Source organism: Neofelis nebulosa, chromosome 1 (assembly GCF_028018385.1).
Source record: "Neofelis nebulosa isolate mNeoNeb1 chromosome 1, mNeoNeb1.pri, whole genome shotgun sequence".
NCBI classification, from domain to species: domain Eukaryota; kingdom Metazoa; phylum Chordata; class Mammalia; order Carnivora; family Felidae; genus Neofelis; species Neofelis nebulosa.
Genome location: NC_080782.1, coordinates 82,024,491 through 82,042,309, shown reverse-complemented (window position 1 = coordinate 82,042,309; position 17,819 = coordinate 82,024,491). Strand labels below are relative to the sequence as shown.

Below are 17,819 nucleotides of genomic sequence, written 5' to 3'. Positions count from 1 at the left end.
TCAGAGTCCATTGGTCTGAACTAGTTGCATGACCCCCACCTAACTGCAAATTAGGCGGGGAAATGTAGGGTGGGGGGACACAGTTTGCTAGTAAGCCCTAACTATCTCCACTATGGCACCCGACTAACTTTAGTGTCCATGTTCTGTGGTTAGGCAGAGCTGGACGTAGAAAGAATCCCATGAGCCCTCAAACCCATATGTACACCTTTGCTTATAGTTATTCAAACATTATTATTCCTTTAAAAATATTCATTCTCTTCTATGAGTAATTTTTTGTTTTATTCCTAATTGTCTGTGTGGCATTAAACACAGTGTCTAATGATATCATTATCTCAAAAGAAAAAATTATTGTGAAAACTTCATCTCCTGTTACAAATAATTTGGTAAACCCTCGTTATTAGGCCATTTTAGTTGTTCTATTAAGGACTGATTAAATAAGATACCATCTCTTTTTCTTTGCCAATTTTGCCAAGCACATAATTCTTTCGGTAATTATGAAAGCAATTATGGTGCTGGATTCCATTGGCAATAAGTAGTATCAGGACTTTGAAAATCATCTTGTGGGCATTTTTGAAAATAAAGGAACGGAATTTATTTTTATCCCATCTGTACAAATCCCATTGTTAGATGAGTATTAGGTAATATAGTAAAGAATATTGTCAGTGAGAAACAAACCACAATTTAGGTTTAATTTATTCATCGGATTGCCTCTTACTATTGTTGCCTACCTTTGTCTGGAATTCTTTTTTTGTGGTGCTCCCACAAAAACTGATAGTGGCCAACAGGATTCCCAGCCACATAGAGACTCTTTGGTCATGGGAAAGCAGTTCCTTTTACCCTCTGCTGATGAGAAGACTTTATTTGGCAGATGAAACCTTTGTAACATGCTACACACCCAGTCTCACTAGCTTTGAGGCCAATTTCCATTTCAATTTTGTTCCTTAAATTCTACAGGTTTGATTAACATCTCTGATATGTTGAAACAATATGGCAAAGAGGTGGTTTTTTGCAGGAACGTGCTTGACTGGTAGCAGTCACCTGTCTTTTTTGGTAAACTAAAATTCTATATGTCATGATTATTAGAAAGCATCTGACTTATGTACTTTGATGGCTTTGTTACATAGTCTCAGTTTATACTTAGAATCTTTATAGGATTTCCCCCTCCACACACACAATTATTTAGTAGCTACAAGACTGGCAGCTCCTTTAAGTTAACAAGTGACAGATCAGCATTATTCTTCCCAATGAGCAGATGAAGAAACTGAGACAATTTTGTGACTAGTCCAAAGCGTCCTGGTGAGTCAGGGGCAGAGTTAGGATTAAACTTTAGTTTAAATGCTCAGGCCAAAGCAGCTTGTGTAACTTAGAAGTTAACTTTTTGAAGGTAGAGACGCTGTCTTATGTTAATATTTGCTAGAGCAATAGCATGATGTGCAGTTATAAAAATTGGAGACTATTTAAATTAATTCATCTGATCCATTTCAGAAGTATAGCTACAATTCCATACCTGGGATAGGTGAAGACGGGCTTACGTATACACAGAAAGCAGCATAATGAATTGGAAAAAGCAAGACACTACAGTTGGAAGAAGCAGATTTCAGTGAGAGCTGTGTGATCTTGGTCATGTCACATAACCTCTCACGAAGTTTACAAGTGTCTTCACTTGTAAAATGTGAGGCATCAGAACAGATGTTTCCTAAGGTCTCAATTTCTATTACAGAATTTTGAAACTGTTATATTTGTGTGAGGAGGGATCCTCCTTAGATAAATCTTAATATAACCAAAATTAGCATTCTTTTAAAGATTTATTTTTAAATGCAATTGCTATGAGAGACAGTTTCTTTGGTTCTGACTTGGCATCTGTGATCTTTTCTCTGACATCAGCTCTGCTGAAGAGCATAGAAGGGGATTATGGAATAAGGCTTGGCTATGAGGAGGCTGAGTGTGCAAAGCAGGAACAAACTTGAAAGGCCAAGCTCTCTCTACAACCCTGCTTCCCATTCTTCCCAGAGCTGGAGGCTGAACTCTAAACCACCTCCTCCTACCCACTACCTTACTGATGGATTGAAGAAATGTTTGTGTAGGGAGGGTGTTTGCTAGGCTATTTTGGTAGTAGCCCTTGTGTATACCCTCACCCCCATGTAGTTGGTTGGATTCCCATGGAATGAATCTTGAGAAATTTGCTTTTTCAGCTTCTTTGTCTCCTCCCACCCTTTTACCTAGTGACAAGAAGGATGTGGCATCAATCTCAATAAAATACAGTGGTGCCTCCCCATTTCTCCACCTGTCCTTGTGGAAGAGAGCTTGGTAAAAATTCATCAAGGGCAGAGTATGGGGGGTTGGAGTCCCGTGGAAGAGTTTTCTCTGCAGAGTTCAGGCTTAATTCTGAATATCACTGACCCAGGGACCAGTTTCACATCCTGCAAAAAAGCTCTGGAAGAATGTGTCAGCAGAACTGGCATTGCATGTCTAGACAAAGAATTGATATTAGCATCATCAGCCAGCATCCAATCTGTTAACTCTTGTGTAAGCATTTGTTGTCTGTGCCTCAGGCATTTTTTGGCTTAAAATGAAAACTGTTGGTCTAAGATTTAGACTTCGGTCTTTCAGGAGGTTCTTTCAAGGCAGGGAATCACAAGGTAATTTATTTCAAGATCAGATATTTTATTGATTAATATGAAAGTCTCTTCAGTTTTTTTTTTTATTTTTCACTAAAGTGGTATCTGCGTCATCACCACTTTTATTTTATTATATATTCATTATTTCAAGAAACATTTATTAAGCACCCGCTGGGAATCTACACAGGGAATTCTCCTAGGCTGCTCTGATAGATACATTGATGAATAAAACAGCTAAGGTCCCTGCCCTTCTGGAGTTCATAGCTTAATGGGGAGAATGACCACAAACAAGAGTAACAGGATATTTCTGTCTCAGTTTCGGCTGAGGCACCAAAGAACAAAGCAGTAGGTGTCAGGTTCTTTGGCTTTTTAAATTGAAGTGCTAGACTACCTCTCCAGGATTTGAAAAAAGGGTACCTCAGAACTGGTTTTGCCAGCCTGAACCCATCATCCACCTTCAGGGCATTGAAGAGAAGGTTTAGTATGCTGAGAGATTCAAGTGCTGTTTGAATTTCTTTAAGAAGAGTTGTCACTGTGCTGTGTAGTTGTCCTCACTTCAGGAAGGGGATGACTTCAAACCTAGTTGGGAGGAGGCTTCTAGGGAACCAGTCTGAGAGAGCACTGTTTTGTGTTTCGTGGAGTTTTGGGACTTAAGGACTGATATCTGAGGCATTTCAAAGCAGAAGCCATAGTGAGGGTAGGAATGGGATATGGTAGGGCAGCAGAGAGAAAAAAAAATGGCTCCGTTGGGATTGGCCAGTACTTTTAAAGTTGACTGGGTGAGAATTGACTGAGACAAGACCAGACAGGGTCATCTTGAAGGTAACTTGACAAAGAGGACCATAAGGAGGGATGAGGTGACTGGAAAAAGATAGGCCTCTGGAATGGGGCAGCTGAATGGGAATGAGGGGGTAATTCTTATGGGACCAGCCAGAAAGAGTCTTGCCTAGCAAGGCAATTGTAGGTAAGACATCTGCTATGATGGGAGCCTCTGAAAACTTCACAAAGAGCAGGATTGGGAAGCTTGGGTGTTTGCCAAGTGCAGAGGTATCAACTCCAGATTACAGCCAAATCTGACAAATTAGATCTGTCTTCCCCTATCCTCCTCCATCCCCTGCCCCACCTTGAAAGGGCCCAGGATGGGAAGAGGTAAAGTGAGAAAGCTGACAAAGGCTGGCTTCCTCGACAAGCTGTCAAGCCTGAAGGAGATATGAGCTGGCAGAGGGGAGAAATTGTGGATTAGCTTAGGTTTAGAGTCTTGATATTAAAGTCACCCAAGGGGTGCCTGGGTGGCGCAGTCGGTTAAGCGTCTGACTTCAGCCAGGTCACGATCTCGCGGTCCGTGAGTTCGAGCCCCGCGTCAGGCTCTGGACTGATGGCTCAGAGCCTGGAGCCTGTTTCCGATTCTGTGTCTCCCTCTCTCTCTGCCTCTCCCCCGTTCATGCTCTCTCTCTGTCCCAAAAATAAATAAAAAACGTTGAAAAAAAAAATTAAAGTCACCCAAGAAAAGGGACTATTTGTTTATGACTGGGAAGTGACTAGGACAGTTATGGGACTGGTGGGATATTTTCATTATCTTCCCAACAGGGAAGAACATAGGAAGTTGAGCAGATTTGAAGGCTAAATCTCCCAGAAGTGGGAGAGGATAAATCACTTTGGGTTCATGACATACTGATCCAGGTTCCTTTAACCTGGATATGCTAGTAAATGAGTAAAATATAAAATATGGGGGGCACCTAGATGGCTCAATCCATTGAGCATCTGACTCTTGATTTCCCTTCAGGTCATGATACCAGAGTTGTGGGATTGAGCCTAGCATTGGGCTCCTCACTGAGCGTGGAGCCTACTTGGGATTCTCTCTTTCCCTCTGCCCCTCTCCCCTGCTTGCATGCTCTCTCTCTCTCAAACATATATATAAATATATATATATATATATATATATATATATATATATATATATATAGTATATAAGAAACTATGTTCTTAAAGAATAGTGGGGAGGGGTGGTAGTGGTAGAGAGCCTAGTTAGATAGCTCAACAAGGATGACCTTTCAGGAAATGGTAATGAATCAGAAACAGTCAGTTGTGCTGTGTTTCCTGGGAGTTGGGGGAGGGAGGTGCCTGCAGAATCCAGGGGAGAGGGAACAGCATGTGTAAAGTTTGTGTGGAATCCTATGATCAGCGTCCAGGAAACATTTGGGTGGATTCAACCAAAGGTATTTTCATTCTTTGTTCAGGGCACTGAGTTTAATGCCACATCTACAAACAGGATAAATACCTCCTTCACTGAGGTTTAAGACTTAATTGATCATTGTTGGGGAAAAAACCACTTTGATAAAAGGTAAGATCTAAAATCTGTAAAGAGTGAGGAAGCTCCCATCCTCTGCCCTCAAGCTCTTGATGGTCCCAGATAACATTCTCCTTTTCTGAGAATTTCCATGACAAGCAGTCTCTTTTAGTGTGCTGGTGACCTTTTATGGAGTGTAGGGACAGCTGGGGAAAGAAACACAGAGCTCCTCCCCTGACAGTCCCGGGAGGGAGGGAAAGCCTTTTAACTTGTTCTAGGGCTTTGTTTATGTGTAAGGCTGAGAAAAGGCTACTTGTAAGCATGCCATCCAAAATAATAGAGGTAAGATGTCAACAATTCTGTCACTAGGGGCAGATATGCCTTCTCAATTTAACACAATGATTGTAAATGTGGTTTGCCTTTGCTGGCAAAAGTTTGTTCACTCAGGAAATAAAAAGAGCAGAAAGATGAACAGGCAGCCTAGAGAAGGCCTGGGGAGAGTCTCTGCAGGAATGTGGACTCAACCATTTAAAGCTGAGATCCCAAGCAGATGGTGACCTCAGCGAGTGCCTGTGCTGATGGCACTTTCCCAGCCTTGCTGGTGTTCCAGCTGGCACTCGGTCTTCACCAGGAGATGGAGCATTTTGGGGCAGGGAGTAAGGCACCCAGGCTTGTGGGGACTCCCAGGAAGTGAGGTCTAACCGACAGCCCCTGCTTTCAAGGAACTATCTGATTGGGAGACAGAATCTACATTGCCGACACATCTAGTAGTCATACGTACAGAGTCAACCCAAGGAGGTAAAGAGAGGTAAAATATGCTCCCTGTGAAGACCAGGAAAGGACAATACAAGGTAAATTGCCAAAGTTTTCCATGTCTCTAGTTTTTATATCTATTCACCATCCAAGCAACGTGCACTCAGCAGAGAAACTGACAAATGCAGACAGTGTAAGAAATCAGCTATTTTTGTTATTAAAGAATGTTTTGTAAATAGAGAAGTGACTTCTGAATTTCAGAGGAATTTGTGCAGTCTTTCCCCCTTTCCCATTGGTGGGGAGAAATAATTTGCCTCATTAGAATCTGTGCCCCTTAGACAGGAGCCAGTCCCCAAACAGGCTGCCAGGTATACAGAGGGTCCTCGATGAATGTATTTAAAACTCAAAGTTCTGTGATTTAGGTAGGGATCTAAGATTTTCATTTTTTTTTTTTTTTTAGAAATTTGAGTTAGAGTGCTTTGTAACTAGTTTCTCTTGCCAGTATTCCATATGAATATTAGACCTTAAGATATTCTTTTTTTGATATTCCTTATTTTACAAATACAATGTATTTCAAAAATCAGTTTTCAGGTTGATATTGTGGTCTTTAGGCATGTTTTTTCCTTGATGACACATTATAGTAGCAAGAACATGAACATTTGAGTCAGGTAAACATGAATTTGAATACCAGCCTTATAACCTTTATATCTGGAGTTTGAGGTGAGGCCCTAGATTCCCATTTTTGAGGCTTCACGCTGACCCTCTGATAGACACAGCCCTCCTCATAGAGAGAGAATTCTGAGTGGCCAAGAACACATGCCAACCTGAAACCACTGTCCCTGTGCTCTCAGAATTCTGGATTCCTTGCCCAGGCTACTGGGAACACACTGGGGCCAGAGATAAGCTGGCAGGATGGTCCAAATTTTCACAGAATGCGGCCTGAAGGGGATGGATGTAGGGTGGGAAGAAAGACAGGGTAGAGCACTGGGCTGGGGAACTATCATTTGTACTCTTATGTTGGGTCCTGAAAACGTCAGGGGAGGGTCCTTTATATCTGACTCTCAGTCACATTGCTTGCAAACAACTTGACCTTTCTGAACCTCACTTAACCTCCTTCAAAAATAGGTGTAAGAATTCCTTCTTACAGATTTTAAGCGTCCAATTAGATTATTATATAAACATAATTGTATGAAACATAGTAAACCAAAAGTTCCTATCACTGTTATCAATCTTGGCTAGAGTTTCAGGCTAAACTGAAAATGTCTACTAAAGCTGCCGTACAACTGAAATGCGTTACTAATTACATTATTAGCACTAACAGTATTTCAGGTATATGGTCTCTTATCTGAAACCTTTGGGCCAGATGTTTCCCGAATTAATACCTTTTTTTGGATTTTAGAAATACGTATATAAACCATATATTGCATTACACTGGGAATATTTGAGGCAGGGCCATGTTATTAAATACATTGGTATTTTCATAGCAAAACCTGTTGATCACTATGTGATAAGTAAAAAGCATACATAGCCTCATGTTAATCCAAGACAGTTTATTTTTTTTTAATACATTTTTATATTTTGGAACAGTTTTAGATTTACAGAAAGATTGCAAAGATAGTACACAGTTCCCCTATGTTTTAAATATTGTTATCATCTTACCTTACTGTGGCATATTTGCCATAATTAATGAGCCAAGACTGATACATTATTATTAACTAAAGTTCATACTTGATTCATGTTTTCTTAATTTTTACCTAATATCCTTTTTCTGTTCCTCGATTCCATCTAGGCCACTCCATTACATTTTGTTGTTATGTCGGATATTTTATAGACTATGCTTCAGTTGGGATTTGTCTGATGGTTTAAGATTAGACTGGGGTTATGGGTTTGACCACAGAGGGAGAGTGCCATTCTCATCACATCTGAAGGGTACATACTATTAGCATGACTTATCACTGTTAATGTTGACCTTGATTACCTGGCTGTGGTATTTTTTGTCTTATTTCCCCACTATAAAGCTACACATTTTTCTTCCCTTTTCATACTGTGTTTTTGGAAGGGAAGTCACTATGCATGACCTGTACTTAAGGAGTGGGGGATTATGTTCCCTGTCCTAGAGGGTGGGGCATCTGAATTATTTAGGATTCTTCTGCATGGGAGATTGATCTCTTCTCCATAGTTCAGATTTTGCTGCTGATGAGTTAAGGAATTTTTAAATTTTATTTTCATTTTTTAGTATTGTGGATAGGGATTATGGACAAGAACCAACATTATATCTAAATTTAAAAAGTCTTACAACATGTGTGTACCCACTCTTGGTTACAGAAGAGATGAGTGATGTTTCCTTATAAAAAGAATGATAGGGGGAGCCTAGGTGGCTCAGTTGGTTAAGCATCCAACTTTGGCTTACATCATGATCTTGGGGTTCCTGAGTTCAAGCCCTACTTCAGGCTCTGTGCTGACAGCTCAGAGCCTGGAGCCTGCTTCACATTCTGTATCTCCCTCTCTCTCTGTCCTTCCCCCACTCGTGCACGCCTTCTCTCTCTCAAAAAAATGAATAAACATTAAAAAAAAATGAATGATAGGAACTAGTAGGAAGGGATAATGGTGGCCTGTTTCCCAGAGCAATGGATGGTCCCTGCCCATCACACATGAGAGGCTGTACAGTTTTAAATAAGTAGTATGTTTGGTTGGTTCCATACCTTCATAACAAATTCAGCTTGAAGGGAAATAATGGGAAATATGGTCATGGCCAAGTTAAGAATATAAATTTTAAAAAAGAAGACAAATTTTCCCTTTCATGTTTTGTCAGACCTTTTTTCACATACATTTTCATAAAAACTCGTGGGATTATTAAGGACTGGGAGAGGTGTGTATAGAAGGAAATCTCAGTGGCTCTTGCCTTGGGCATGCTGTGTCACTTCCCACAGTCAATGAGGGGCCCGGTCCATTCTCCTACATTCCTGCCTGCCTCTTAGATGCCCCATACCTGCCCCCAGGCAGCTTTCCGTGACACATAGTCAGGTTAAACCCTCTTTCTCCTCAACTCTTCTCTGCCACCTTCCCCTCAACCTGCGTAAGACCCTCTTAGGACTTTTCTTGTTCAAACCTAAGTCCCCTGTGGCCTCTGTATGGCTTCAGAAACTTCTACCAGCAGTAACATTCAAAGTATCTGACACTCTATGACCTAGAGCTGCAACTGGGCCTTGTGCCAGGCACAATCCCTCTGGGTGCAGAGAGTCCAGTGCAAGAGAAATCACTGAAGGATGTGTGAGGGGGTATGGAACCACAGCTATTTATCAACTCGAAGGGGGAGTTTTTGATCTTTTAACATACAAGGAAAGTAAATATTATTAAATATATTTTGTATCATGTTGGTCATTGGAGCTTTCCAGAATTAAGCCCTAGCCTCCAGTTACTGATTACTGACATATTGCTTACACATTCTCAAGGTTGTCTTTCCAACTTGTGGAATCACTCACTGAAGCTCCAAGAAGGCATCCATTTAATTAGGGCAACCGTGTGACTAAATATTAACACGTTGCTGTTTGAACTTACCCCTGAAGCCTAATAGCCTATGTCATTATGGTCTTAGGACTAACTCATGAGATGATATGATGCCTGGGCAGCACCAGAATTGTTAAAAATGGACTGACAGAAATGTATCTGTAGTGACTCTTTTCCTACTTCAGCCTTCAAAGGAACACAGGTCAGGAAATTTATTTTCTATTGATTTCACTTGATCTCTCTCCAGCCTGTGATTTCATTGCCTATAATCACATTCATTTCTTTAGTATTCTGTCTCTTTCACCTAATTTAGAGAAATGTGTGGATGTCTTGAAAATGGTACAAACTTCTGAAGAAAAAAAAATAGTTATACGTAATTTGGATGATGAATAAACTTCAAATAACTCTCTGAATTTGAGCTCCAATTAGGAGAAATAATTAAGCATGTTGGCATTGAAGAAATAAAATATTTTAAACCACTCTCTGATCTTGGTTGTGTCTCTTTTTCAAAGTCCAAAAATTAAACATAATGATGGACTAGATAAAGAAGTTTATTATTCACCATCTCGTTATGCTACTTGATGAATTGACTGGAATTTCTCAGACACCTTCTTTCAAAGGCCCCCCTGGGGGGCACAATCCCCTCAAACCTAGTTTCTGTGATATTTTTAAACTGCATGTCACTGGGTTTAGTTGCCAAAGCAAAGGCCTTAAACTTGTTAAAATTCCTCTACCTATAAAAATTATTTGAATACTGTAAGTCTTACAATATATTTTATACTTTTACTAGTAAAATAATATGTGTGTTGTAAAACTGTTTATGCAGTTCATTTGGAAATTTTTTGTGTACTGCCTTGTGAAAAATCTTCTACTGTATCTTGAATTGTTTTTTGTTGATTTCATTAGATTATGTTCACACCCCCTCCTTCGAATGGTTTGAAAAAACTATTAAGTTCCAAAATTAAGACATATTATTTTCAATTTATAACAGAACATTTCATTTAACTGTTCCTGGACCAGAAAGACCTGGAATCTTGTCTGGTTTTGCCCTATCTGTGTGATCAGCAGCAAGCCACTTAACTTCCACGGGTCGTGATTATCTCATCTGTAAAGGAAGGGCTTGGACTAGATAATTTCTAAGATTGCTCCAGCTTTATAATTTGGATGATAGGATTTGATCTGGCAAATCTCCCAGAAGGATATTCTCTGAGTTTGAGAAGGCTGTCCTAATTTGACCATGGATGTTTTGAATTTGGAAAAACCTCTTAGAAAACTCCCAAAAGACATACTCCCAAAAGCATACTCACTGGCTCTAGAGGCCTGATGTCCTAAACCGTTCTTCTGTTACACCACTCAACAGCAGGTCGGGGTGCCACGGATGCCACACTCACAACATCATGGCAGCAGGGAGCTGGCTACACATGAGAAGCATGAAACTGCCAGCAAAAGCATTGTTCATAAAGAGAACTTCAGCTGAGAGCTGAGTTCAAAAATTTTCAGCCCAATACACCAGCAGTTGGCTTTCTCACTTTTCTTGGTTGTGTTATGTTAGCATTTTTTACTTTCTGAGCCTTTGTGTGCAAGCCATGGTGTTTACAGAAATAGATGCATAAGAAATACAAATCAAAATGTCATATCCTGTAAACATAATATAAGCTGATTATTTTAAATGTTTTCTTTACTCAAGCAGGTGGATTTAGGGCATGACAGCAATAATAACCATTCATCTAAAGAACAGATTTTGATCAAGGAAGTCTCCAATTGGTTCCATATATAATCTTTACTCTTAATTTTCCCAGGGCAAAAATTGCACAAAAGAAACAAACTGCAGCTCTTGAAATATAATACCAGTGGAAAAACAAACAAACAAGCAAAAACCAAATAAAATCTCAAGACAAAAACTGGCCTAACCATGACAACTAGAACTTAAAAAGGATCTTGCCACACCTTTGCAGCCACCCATATCCAGTCTGTATCCTGGAAAGACTTATGACTAACCAAAGAGATGGGAGACCATGAAAAGAGTCAGTCATGGATTGGTAAGCACAGATTGATCCAGGGAAGACTTACAGTGAATTTTATTTCAATGCCTTTTATTGTTTTTTTATCATACAATCTGTGTCTGTCAGCAACAGCCTTTGACTGCTTCTTTTGCCGATCTGAAATGCTAAGAGGATCCTTGTTTAACCTGTTTTTAATAACTGCATCTCTATGCCACCCTCACCATCATTTCATTTGCTCTCAGGACCAGAGGTCTTTACTGACATTATGTTTAAGGATCTATTATAATATGATTAAGGGGGATGGGCGGTAATTATACAGGAAATGAAAAATCAAGAATCTTATGTTTCTGTCTTGGGTAAGGACTGTAAATTACAGTTCTGCCACAGCGGCCTTCTCTCCCATAGGGTTACTGTTATGAGAACACTGGTGACAGCACATTTGACGATTTATGGTTTATATTTATCATATGAATGTGCCGTAAGCACTGACATCTGATATGTAAGCAGAAGTAGATGCTGCAGTTAATCACAAGAGATTTCCTATGAAAGATTGATAAATGTGTATTTCATGAAAATGATTGTCAGCACTACTTTAAGTAGATAATGCTGCCCTTAGTGAGGAGAATGTAGAATAAATGGCAGTTGTTTTTATTTCATGCCACAGTCTGTGTGTTGAAAGTTAGGTTAATTACCCTGATTATATGATTAATGCTTAGATTTAGCAGCATTCATAATTTTGCATTTTGTGATCTTCAGTTGTTCAAGCCAGCTGTTTTGCTTGCCAGGTGTGCTCAAACTGGCAAAAGTCTAGGACCCAGCTAAAGTGTGATGGTAAGTGTGGACTTACCTTTAGACTTAAAAAGAAAAAAATTAAATCATGAGATTCCACTGTGGTGAATATACTGTAATTTTTTTTAAATGCTAATGAAATCCCCACAACATGTTCAGAGCTAAACAGCAGAGAGGATGTGGACCATGCTTATTCTTTACAGTCTAGGTACTTGGGAGACCCTTTGCATTAGCACCTTCTGCTGTGTGCCTTCCTCTCTCCCTACCTGGGGAGGCTGGTGTAGGTAGGGCTAACCTTACCTGTGGTGACAGTAGGTAGCCTCCTTTCTAATGCTACTTTCCTTCTATTAATTTGTCCTTATTAAACTCTTATCTACCAATTGATTGGTAGGTAGACAGATAGATAGATGCATGTATAATTTACTCAAGTGATAAAATGTATTGAGTACATTTGTGTACAAGCTATGTCGAATATAGAAAAAGTAAATATATCAGTCCTTTGCTCACAGAGATGTGTGGGAGATGAGACATAGTCGTATATAAATATAATATAAGGTATAGAGTGTCAACTGCCATAAAAAGGAAAGAGCTGAAGTACTCTTTCCTATGGATTAAAATGAAGCTATATTCAGGGTACAACCTCATTTTGGCTCCAGTCTGGACAACTGATCTGGCTAGCCCATCATCTAGCAGAATCTAAAACAGTAGAACCCATGAGGAGTAAGATTTGCTGGAGGAAGCATTACAAGATAAGATCAGGAAGATGGTTGACTCACCAAGTTCTGTTTTGTTCTGTGCATTGGGGGCACAGAAGAGAACAGACAGACATGGTCTCCCACAGTCTGGAAGTAGTTTTAATGAAGAACATGATCAACCAGAAAGCAGAAGGAGGGTGTGTAGAGGAAATAGACAAAACAAACAAAGAAGCAAACAAATGGTACCTGGTTGCAGTCCTGTCTTCGGTTGGCCAAGAATGTGAATAAATGTTATACGCCTGGATCAAATATTTTCCATTTTTCTCTCTCTTTTTGCACTGAGTCTGTGAGTTAGGAAGAAGTACCAGGTGTTGTAGTGGGAAATAGATCCTGGAATGGTCCAGGACTGACATGAGGAAGGCTAAGGGAGACTTGGTGAGACATGAAAATTGGGAATTCGGAGAAGGGATGTACACATGGGTTGGTACTGAAGTTACTGCCATTTAATGGTTATATTTATAAATATTTTGATTTTGAGAAGATTAGAAGTGGCTAAGGAGAAAAGAAAGGCTCTGAGAGTGGTCAGGCAAGTGGGTGATAGGAGAGGAGAAAGTGTGAGTGGAAATCTGACAACTCAGCAGATTCCTCAGTCTTTTTTCCCACTAGGTAAAGGAACATTGTCTTTGGGTTGGTGGTAAGGGAAGACAGAAGAAATGGAGAAAAAAGGTAGAGCAGAAACCTGAGCCACAGCTGGATTGAGGGCCCGTTCACTGGTGAGAATGTGTGTGTGTGTGACAGGGGTGGGGGGGGTGCGAGGGTAGAGATGGACTAAGTCTATATGGAAATATACTAAGAGTGTTAAAGAGTCATATAATGTAAGAATCAATTGTATGTATTGTTTCCATTTATGTTTTATGTCTTCCCTCCAGTCCTGCTTCCCTTCCTTCCTTCCATCCCCTTTCTTTTTCTTTTTTTAAGTACTGATTAGGGTATATAAGTTTTCTTTTTCCCTTGCTAAGTAAATGCCCATCTACCCCATGGTGTGCTGCCAAGGAAATAAATTCATGATTATGTACATACATTTATTATAAAGTCTTCTGGTATATATAAAAGATTTGTTACAAATAACAAAGTATAAATATTCTTTATTGTAAATTTCATATTAGTCAGTTGATTCTTATGGACTGCTCTAATTGATTTTTAGTATTCTAGTATTCTTAGTATTCTTAGCCAACCTATGGTTGCAACTGATGAAAGAACATAGTCTTGACATGAACATCACTTGTATTTTCATGTGAGTTAACAGATAAAACAGGATGACTCAGCGAAGACCTGCGTCAGAATTTCAGTTCATCTATGGCATGAATGGATGCTGAAGTAGCTAATAATTTTTGAATACTGTAAGAACATTTCCTGAAGCTTTTTGGGTTTTTTTGTTTGTTTTTAGTTACTCATAAAGATGACACCTTTTTGATTTAATCTACATTCTTCACATTTTCTCACTTTCATTATTCATTAACATTCTCATCACTTTCTTAAATCTAGAAAATTAACAAAACAATCAATCAAGCCCTGACTGTTAGCTTTTGTCAATTTCCATGGTATAAATACTTAAGCATGGTGTCAACGACATACGACATACGCAATTGGGGAGAAAAGTGCAGCAGCACCCCATTACACAGTATTTTCTCCATTCAGATACAGTAGATGTAAATAACCCCAAGAGCAGAGATAACAATAAATGTAGTAAAATAATTAAGAAAATGATGATTTTTTAATTTTTTTGATTTATTGTAATATATGTTTGAGAATTTATTATGTTTATTTTTCATGAATTTAGTTGTAAATTTCTATGATTTAGTTTTTAATAATGGCAGTGTTTCACAAATTATTTGAGAAATTCTTGAAAATTCAACAGTCAGCTCTCTTGGGCCAGAATGAGTCTCCTTTTGCACAGCAGTGGGTCTGTCCATCCTTCTAGCAGTGTGTCCTCCAGGTCATGTCTCAATTTCTGTGTCCTAGGACAGCTCTCTGCTTTGACAGGCTATTCAGGAGCCACCAAAGCAAATGACTTGTGTTCCATACAAATATCTTCTTTTAGAAGGGAAAGCTTCTGAGTTGTATCTTAAAATGATGGAATTTATAATTATTTTCATTTTCAAAAAGTTTGTTGAATACTTAACTGTAGATAGCTTAACTGCAGAGTAACATTGGCACACATGGGGTTGATTTAAATAGTGTAGACAAGAAGGTAGATCATGAAAGTCCCAAACTTTTTGTCCTCCTCCATGCATTCAGATTTCTAAGAAATTAATAAACCTAATTGCAGGTTTTGTATTAGTAGTATAGACCATTGGGATTATTGAATATGATGTTCTAGATTATTCATTAGTGATCCCAAATGTAATTGGTTTAGAGTAATCCAGCATCTAAAGTATGAATCCCACATATGAAGCTGGGATGTGGGAGCAAGTCTCCTAGGAAGTGAGTGAGTATCACCACCAATTCAATGCCCTTCCATCTCTGTTTATAGGCCTCTATGCTTGTAAAATGTTGACCATCTTTCTGCAAGAAGAAGGCCAGTTGCTACCTCCAGTGATGGATGTGTATGGAAAAGTTCTAAGAGTAAGAAAGAAATGCCTTTTGTACATGTCTTAAATATTTCAGAATAAATTAAAAAACACAGAATAATAATTCATAGTCATATATATTTGTTGTTTAAGTTGCAAAAAACAAATTCCTTTTCAGTTAAACAGAAAAGGAATTTACTAAAGAATATCGTGTAGCTCATAGATTCTCTAGAAGAGCCAAGGAATCAGGCTTAGAGGCCATGCATTCAGGAACAGTGCCTAAAGAAGACTACTGATTGCTCCAGCTGAAGCCACACTGCCATCATTACTCAACACAGACACCATAACTGCCATTGCTGATTCTGGTCAGTGGATGCCAGAATTTCTACCATGGTTGCACCCAAATGCTGGGCACCTATCCAACTATACTCACCAGAAGATGAATTTTAGGTGTTTTCTGCTTATGAATTCACAGTGTTCTCTTATGAATCCAAGTTGCATGGGGATGTTTCTTGTTGGTAGTCATAGTAAAATAGGTACCTGGTGTCTAGGAAAGTGAGTTTCTGGCTTCTACTTTGTGGAAGTGTGACAAAAAAGCTTGAGATTGCTCAAGATGTTCAAAAGATTTGGGGTGGCCCCAAAAAGTGACAAAGATCTACTGCACAAGAACTGATAAGAGTGAGATGTTAAACTGGAGGTAATGCAGCACCTAAAATGGTAGAAATTTCATACTATATTACTATATTATTTGCAGTTGTGGGATTTAACAAGGGTCTGCATGAATGTCAAATGTGTTCTGTACTATGACATAAAACCTGAACAATTTGCAAAAAGTACAACAAAAATTGTCACTGGAATAATGACATTGACAAGGAATTTTTAAAAATATATATATATTAATCTCTACATTATACATATATATATATATATATATATATATATATATATATATATATATATAATGTCTACACCAAGGTGGGGCTCCAACTCATAACCTGAGATCAAGAGTCTCATGCCCTTCTGACCTAGCCACCCAGGCACCCCTCCCAAGATTGCTTTTTAAATTGCTTTATTAATATCATATTATGAAAAGAATAGTTTTTCCCAAAACTGGGTGAAATTGCCCTATGGACAGTAAGTTTTACACTGAGACAAAACAATAATTACAAACTCTTAAGTGGAAACACCAAAAGGTTTACAGAAAAAGTAAATCACTAAACTACAAGCTTATAGAACATAGGCCATGTTATTAACCTCAGGGAAACCTTAGCATTCAAGGTATAAGGCAAAAGTCATAATAATTATCAGGTTCAGGAGTTTGGAAGTGCCTCCTGTGCTGCTCCTTACTCTTTCTTCTGATTTACTTCATCTGTCCTAGGAACTTTCCCACAACATCTCCCACTTCATTGTGATCAATATGCTTGTTAGGTATGGCTTATCAAAAATTAGGGACAAGTCATGTCACTCACTCCAGGTTGACATTTCCTCCACAGTTCTGGCCTTCACTCCCTCCCAAACTGCATAATTCCTCTCTGTCCTGCATGGGGCTCTCTTTTTCTCCTTCATTTTCCTGTTGGGCATTTTCCATGTTGACATTTTTCACCCCTTGTTTCTCTTTGGACACCATTGCTCCTGCGCCTATCTTTGCAGTCTTCTCCTTCTCCCAGTTCTAACCACTGTTGTGGTGCTAAGACACTTAGATGCCCATACCTGGTTCCCTTCTGCCTCCTACTTTTTGGGCCCACCCTTGGCCCGCACACCCTCAGGGACACCCAGAGCAGGTACTGAGAAGGGAGCAATGGAGCAAGCGATGCTAGGTCTGGACAAGGAATTTTAATTAAATTGCAGAAGTTTAACATTTGGCGTAAAATAGATAATATAGTAACCCAATTGGAATACCCTCAAATACTAATACCAGAAATTCTGAAAATGTGTCTAGAAGAGATAGATATTATGTCAGCATTTAGAGGATATTGGTAACTATTTGATACATGGGATAGTAATTTACATTGCATGGAAGTTTTACAATATGAAAAAGGCTTTATGTAAGTTGCTGTTTTGAACATGAAAAATCTATTAGGTATTTGAGTTTCTATTTTCATTGTTATAGTTTAGGAATTTATTTTTATTTTTATGTTTTTTAATGTTTATTTATTTTTGAGAGAGACAGAGACAGAATGTGAGTGGGTTAGGGCCAGACACATACACACACACACACACACACACACACACACACACACACAGAATCCAAAGCAGGCTCCAGGCTCTGAGCTGTCAGCACAGAGCCCGGTGTGGGGCTCGAACTCACAAGCTGTGAGATCATGACCTGAGCCGAAGTCAGATGCTCAACTGACTGAGCCACCCAGGTGCCCCTATAGTTTAGGAATTTAAATTGAAGAGGTCAACGGGTTTTTTTTTTTAAGTTTTCTTTAAGTTTATTTATTTATTTTGAGACAGACAGAGAGAGAGAGAGAGAGAGAGAGCACATGCCTACAAGCAGGGGAGGCACAGAGAGAGAAGGAGAGAGAAAGAACCCCAAGCAGGCTCCACACTGTCAGCACAGAGCCCAGTGTGGGCTCAAACTCACAAACCAAACG

At 39.1% G+C, this 17,819-nt stretch overlaps 1 long non-coding RNA gene and 1 pseudogene across 3 annotated transcripts in view; one reads left to right on the top strand and one right to left on the bottom strand.

The window, feature by feature from the left end:
• Positions 1 to 13,430, top strand: part of LOC131510064 (uncharacterized) — a 191,329-nt gene extending 177,899 nt beyond the window's left edge. Inside the window, exons 12-14 of one of the 3 annotated variants that reach the window (XR_009260887.1) lie at positions 9,254 to 9,367; positions 11,121 to 11,204; positions 13,319 to 13,430. This is a non-coding gene — a long non-coding RNA (uncharacterized LOC131510064). Of the gene's footprint in view, positions 1 to 9,253; positions 9,368 to 11,120; positions 11,205 to 12,768; positions 12,962 to 13,318 lie in introns of those variants that run through there. The other 2 variants (XR_009260886.1, XR_009260888.1) reach the window with 2 other exon arrangements.
• A 3,065-nt stretch (positions 13,431 to 16,495) lies between these two features.
• Positions 16,496 to 16,849, bottom strand: LOC131510058 (protein BEX4-like; annotated as a pseudogene).
• Between the last annotated feature and the right edge of the window lie 970 nt (positions 16,850 to 17,819).